This window comes from Empidonax traillii, unplaced genomic scaffold, assembly GCF_003031625.1.
Source record: "Empidonax traillii isolate 1590-97213 ecotype Southwest subspecies unplaced genomic scaffold, ASM303162v1 scaffold434:size946695, whole genome shotgun sequence".
Taxonomy (NCBI): Eukaryota; Metazoa; Chordata; class Aves; order Passeriformes; family Tyrannidae; genus Empidonax; species Empidonax traillii.
In genome coordinates this window covers 11666-17739 of record NW_020955627.1, presented here as the reverse complement: position 1 = coordinate 17739, position 6074 = coordinate 11666, and the positions used below count along the sequence as shown (strand labels likewise).

The 6074-nt window shown below is 45.1% G+C and overlaps 1 long non-coding RNA gene across 1 annotated transcript; it reads right to left on the bottom strand.

Moving 5' to 3' along the window:
- Positions 1 to 564: 564 nt before the first annotated feature.
- On the bottom strand, positions 565 to 3312 carry LOC114062782. The gene is made up of 2 exons (XR_003572452.1): positions 2830 to 3312; positions 565 to 916 (listed from the first exon to the last, which is right to left on the bottom strand). It is a non-coding gene; the product is annotated as an uncharacterized LOC114062782 (long non-coding RNA).
- Between the last annotated feature and the right edge of the window lie 2762 nt (positions 3313 to 6074).

The following is a 6074-nucleotide window of genomic DNA, read 5'->3' as shown; positions in this document are numbered from 1 at the left end:
TCTTATATCAGGAGAGAGAGATCAATTAGGTGGGATGCAATGGTTTGTCCGTTACTTAGAAGTTTAGTTGAGTTTGGGCGGTGTGTTAGGGGGTTAAAGTAGCCTAAGGTAGTGGAGAAGTTAGTGAGGATATTTTGTTTAGGATTAATGAAAGCGTGGGTTAATTTTGATAGTTCTAGTGCAATTGTAATGCCTAATACGGTTACAATAATGGCTGTAGTTTTAGTGATAAAGGGCATAGTTATTGGGGAGGTTTTTGTAGGGACAATAAATGAAGTAATTAATAAACCAGCTAGGATAGTTCCGAGGGCGAGGCGAGTGATCGAGTTTGTGATTGCTGGGTGGTTTTCATTGATTGGGGTTAAGGGGGAGATTCGGGTAAAGTTAGTTTGGACGAGTAAGGATATGCGTATACTGTAGGTTGCAGTGAAGGATGTGGCCAGGAGAGTTAGGACAAGCGCTCAGGTATTAAGGTATGATGTGTTTAGGCTTTCAATGATGAGATCTTTGGAGTAAAATCCTGCTGGGGATGGGGTTCCTATGATAGCGAAGTTGCCAATGGAAAGGCATGATATTGTTGTAGGAAGTAATTTTTGTATTCCTCCTATTTTTCGGGTATCTTGTTCGCCATTGAGGCTATGGATGATGGATCCTGAGCATAGGAACAGTATTGCTTTGAAAAATGCATGAGTTGAAATATGTAGAAAGGTTAATTGTTGAAGGTTTAGGCCGATTGTTACTATTATTAGACCTAATTGACTTGATGTAGAGAAAGCAATGATTTTTTTGATGTCATTTTGGGTAAGAGCGCATGTAGCGGCAAATAGTGTGGAGAGAGCTCCCAGGCAGAGACAAAAAGTAAGAGCTACTTGGTTATTACAAAATATGGGGTGGGTGCGAAAAAGGAGGAAGATTCCTGCTACTACTATGGTGCTAGAGTGGAGTAGCCGTCTATGTCCTCATCCCGGAAGATACCGACGACCTTCAGTACCCACATCCGGCTTGACCCGCCTAAAAGGACATCGACGCTCCCCCTCCTCATTACCTTTAACCCTCACCCTCATTACCTTTAACCGAGACCCTACTATCAACAACCTAAAGCCATGTGTTTATGGAGGAGGCTAGCCAAGCTATCGATAAAATTAGACCAATATCTCCGATACGGTTGTAAAGTACGGCTTGGAGGGCAGCGGTGTTGGCTTCTGCTCGTCCGTGTCATCATCCAATGAGAAGGAAGGATATGATCCCGACTCCTTCTCACCTGATGAATAAAAGGAATATGTTATTAGCAGTAATGAGAATGAGTATAGCGATGAGAAAGGTGAGGAGGTAAAAGAAGAATTTTGTGGTGAAGGGTTCTGAGCTTATGTATCAGGATAGATCATGTTATGACGAGTGCGATAGGGAAGAATATTAGTGAATAATGGTCTATTTTAAAGCTTAGTGGGATTTTAAAGTTTGTGATGAATTTTCATTCTCAGTAGAGGGAGATACTCTCAATATTTAGATACATAAAAAGGGTTATAGGAATTAAGCTAGTGATAAGGGAGGCTTTAATTGTCTGAATGATTGTAGTTGGAGAGTTTTGGTAGTTTTTGAGTAAGAGGGGGAGAAAGATTGGGGTGAGTAGGATAAGAAGGGTAAGGAGTATAAAGGAGTTTAGGATTAATTGAAGGTCCACTAGTTTTACTTGGATTTGCACCAAGGTAGATGGTTCCTAAGACCAGTGGATTGCTACTATCCTTTCAAAGTAAGGGGGCTGAGGTTTTAGACTCAGATGCAAGAGTTAGCAGTTCTTGCTGGTTTAACCTCCCCTCGGCAGGCAAGAAGATTTTAACTTCTATTTTTAGGATCACAGTCTAATGTTTGGATTGAAACTATGCTTGCATGAAGGAATTGCTGAGATGAGTTCTGGTTTTAGGATAAGTAGGAGGGTGGGTAGGATCTGGAGGGTTACTAGTAAACGTTCCCGAGTATTTGAGTTTTGGATGGATGTGATATAGGTAGGGATAGGACCTCGTTGAGTTGTAAGTAGCATGTCTAGGGTGTATAGTGCAGTTAGGAGGGTTGCGATTCCAGTTAAGATAATAGTGAAAGTAGATCAGTTAAAGAGGGTGATTATAATAGTTAATTCGGCTATGAGGTTAGTTGTGGGGGGAAGTGCTATGTTTGTGAGGCTTACTAGGAGTCATCAGATACCCATGAGAGGGAGAAGAGGCTGAAGGCCTTGACTTAGGAAAAGGATCCGACTATGGGTCCGTTCGTAGTTTGTGTTAGCTAAGCGGAATAATATAGAGGATGTGAGACCATGGGAGATCATTAGGATTATAGCACCTGAGAATGATCAGTGAGTTTGAATTATGACTGCGGCTACGACTAGGCCTATATGGCTTACGGAGGAATATGCAATTATGGATTTTAAGCCGATTTGATGTAGGCAGATGGAGCTTGTCATTAATGCTCCTCATAGAGCTAGGGATAGAAATGGGTAGTGTAGCTGGTTGAGGATAGGGTTTGTAATCATGGATACACGTATAATACCGTACCCTCCAAGTTTTAGTAGGAGGGCAGCTAGGAGTATGGAGCCTGCAATTGGGGCTTCTACATGTGCTTTTGGGAGTCATAAGTGTAACCCGTAGAGGGGGGCTTTCACTATAAAGGCAAGTAGCAGGGCTAGGCTGGCTATAGTTCCTGTTCATGAATTAGTGAGGAATGGGTGAGTAAGTTTTATTATAGTAAGTTGTATGGTTCCTATTTGAGTGTGAAGGTGTAGGATAACAACTAATAGAGGTAGAGAGCTGATGAGGGTGTAGAATAGTAAATAAATACCAGCACTTAAACCTTCTGGTTGGCTTCCTCATCGTGTTACTAGAATGAGAGTGGGGATTAGGGTAGCTTCGAATGCAATGTAAAATAGTATTAGTTCTAGTGATGCGAATGCTAGTAAGATAAAAGGTTGGGTGAGAATTATGGTTAGAATGAAAATGTGTTTTTGTGCAGGTGGTTCTTGTTGGAGATGGTTTTGGCTAGCTAGAATTATGAGGGGGAGAAGCCAGCAAGATAAGACTAGTAATGGGGACGAAATTTGGTCTGTTCCAAGTCATTGAGATAAATTTTTGTTAGCATAATAAGTTGAGGAGAGTCAATGCAGGCTAGCAGTTGCAATTAAGAGGCTGTGGGAGGTAGTGTTAATTCATAGATATTTTGAAGGAGACAAGAGTGCTATTGGGAGAAGCATGATTGTGGGGAAAATGATTTTTAAGATTGTAGTAGGTTGAGATTGTTAAGATGGTCAGATCCGTGAGTTCGGGCTGAGGCCACTAGAATTGTGAGGCCGGTACCTGCTTCGCAGGCTGAGAACGCTAGTATTAGAATAGGTATTAGGGTAGAAGAGGTTGTTTGTATCTGAATGGGTCATAGGGAGAGAGCAATGTATATAGATAGTATTATGCTTTCTAAGCATAGTAGGGAGGAGATTAGGTGGGTTCGATGGAAGGCTAGTCCTAGGTTGCTTAGGGCAAAGGCAGAATAAAATGTTAAATGTCGAAAAGTCATAGAGGAGGTCGCAGAGTAGGACTGTGATTTGTTGAGCCGAAATCAACTGTCTTCGTTAGACTAACTTTCTGTGGTTATGCTGCTCATTCTAGACCCCCTTGGCCTCATTCATATACTAGTCCTAGTGTAAGGAGGAGGAGTATAGTGGTGGCTCATATTAGGGTAGCAAGAGGGGATTGAAGTTGGGTAGCCCATGGGAGGGGCAAGAGAAGAGCAATTTCTAAGTCGAAAAGAAAAAATAGGATCGCAACTAAGAAGAATCGAATTGAGAAGGGAAGTCGGGCGGAGCCTAGTGGATCAAATCCACATTCGTAGGGAGATAGTTTTTCTGAATCTGGGTTAGTTTGGGCTAACCACAAGTTTAGTATGGTTAGGATAATGCTTAGTGATGAGGCTAAAGTAAATATAAAAAGGATTATGTTGATTGCTCTTCTCTGGTTTTGGTCCAGATTCTAGAGATTGGAAGTCAATTGTAATTATTATACTAGAAGAGCAGGATCCTCATCAGTAGATAGTGATGTAGAGGAATAGTCAGATAACGTCAACAAAATGTCAATATCAGGCTGCTGCCTCGAAACCAAAATGATGGTGTGGTGTAAAGTGGAATTTGATAAGCCGGAGAAAGCAGATAAATAGGAAGGAGGAAATCGCAAAATAAAAAGATAAGGACCTAAATCTAGTTACCAATTGTCCTGCCCCCTGAGAAAACTGAGCCTCATAAAGCCTGATGGTTACAGCAGAGCCTAAGGTAACCTTCAGAAAAGTGAGGTCATTTCAGGAGCACTTGCTTGAGCTTCTGTCTATTAATAAAGAGCTGTATGAATGGAGTGTCGCTAAACAGTCCATTTTTTCTTCCTATTTTAGGTTTAGTGAATAAATATGAACTCAGTGGACTTCAGGGCTGGATCATTACCCACATGCTTTGGTTTGCAAATGCCTATGAGTTCCACTTCTTCTGCCCCTGTGATAGAGCCTTGCCATCAAAGGGAGCAGCGGCTGGAGACAGGGCAAAGAGGGGGGTCAGGCTGGTAGGATGGTGCCAGTGGGCCGTGAGCCAGAAGCCTGTAAGGCCTGGGGCCAACAGGGTGTCAGGAGACAAGCGGGAGGCCCTTGGGAGGAGGAAAGCTGGGCAGGCCCCAAGGCTCCTGGGCCTCTCCCTTGCCAACCCTTTGCCCAAGGCCCCGAGGCAGAGGTGGGTGTGCATCTGTTCTTGCAGTTCTGGCAGGTGCTTCTTGTCAGAGATCAAGAAGCTTCTGCAGCTTGTAGACAGATAAGATGCTGAATAGCATCTGGAATTCAGGAGGAAACAGTTTGTGACCTGCTGAGCCACTTGGATCCTCACAAGTCTATGGGACCCAAAGGGATTCACCCAAGGGCGATGAGGGAGCTGGTGGAAGAGCTCGCCAAGCCGCTCTCCCTCATTTACCAACAATCCTGGCTCACTGGGGAGGTCCCAGAGGATTGCAAGTTGGGGAATGACACGCTGATCCACAAAAAGGGCCAGAAGGAGGACCCGGGAAACTGCAGACCTGTCAGCCTGACCTCAGTGCCTGGCAAGGTTACAGAGCAGATCATCCTGAGTGCAATCACACAGCACCTACAGGATGGACAAGGGATCAGAGCCAACTAGCAAAGGTTTAGGAAGGGCAGGTCACGTCTGACCAACCTGATCTCCTTTTATGATCAAGTGACCCGCTTGGTGAATAAGGGGAAGGCTGTAGATGTGTCTTCCTGGGCTTCGGCAAAGCCTTGGACACGGTCTCCCATAGCATAAAAAAAGCTGGCGGTCCAGGGCTTGGACAGGTGCACTTTTTGCTGGGTTAAGAACTGCCGCATGGCCGGGCCCAGAGAGTGATAGTGAACAGGGCTGCATCCAGTTGGTGGCTGGTCACTAGTGGTGTCCCCTAGGGATCAGTGTTGGGCCCAGTTCTGTTTCATATCTTTCTTGATGATTTAGATGAGGGAATTGAGTCTACCATTTCCAAATTTGCAGAGGATACCAAGCTTGGTGGAAAGTGTGGATCAGCTGGAAGGCAGGAGGGCTCTGCAGAGGGACCTTGACAGACTGGAGAGTTTGGCTGATTCCAGCGGGATGAGGTTCAACAAGGCCAAGTGCCCAAGTCATGCACTTTGACCACAACAACCCTCTGCAGCAGGGGACAGAGTGGCTGGAGAGCAGCCAGGCAGAAAGGGACCTGGGAGCTTGGATGGACAGGAAGCTGAACATGAGCCAGCAGCATGCCCAGGTGGCCAAGGTCACAAACAGTGTGGCCAACAGCTGCAAGGAAGTGATTACTTCCCCTGGACTCAGCACTAATGAGGCCACACCTCAAGTTCTGTGTCCAGTTCAGGCCCCTCAGGAAGGGTGTCAGGGTGCTGGAGCAGGTCCAGAGAAGAGCAACCAGGCTGGTGAAGGGACTTGAGCACAGGTCCTACGAGAAGGGAGGGAGGGAGGGAGGGAGGGTTGTTTAGTCTGGGGTTGGGGTTGTTTAGTCTGGAGCTGGGGTTGTTTAGTCTGG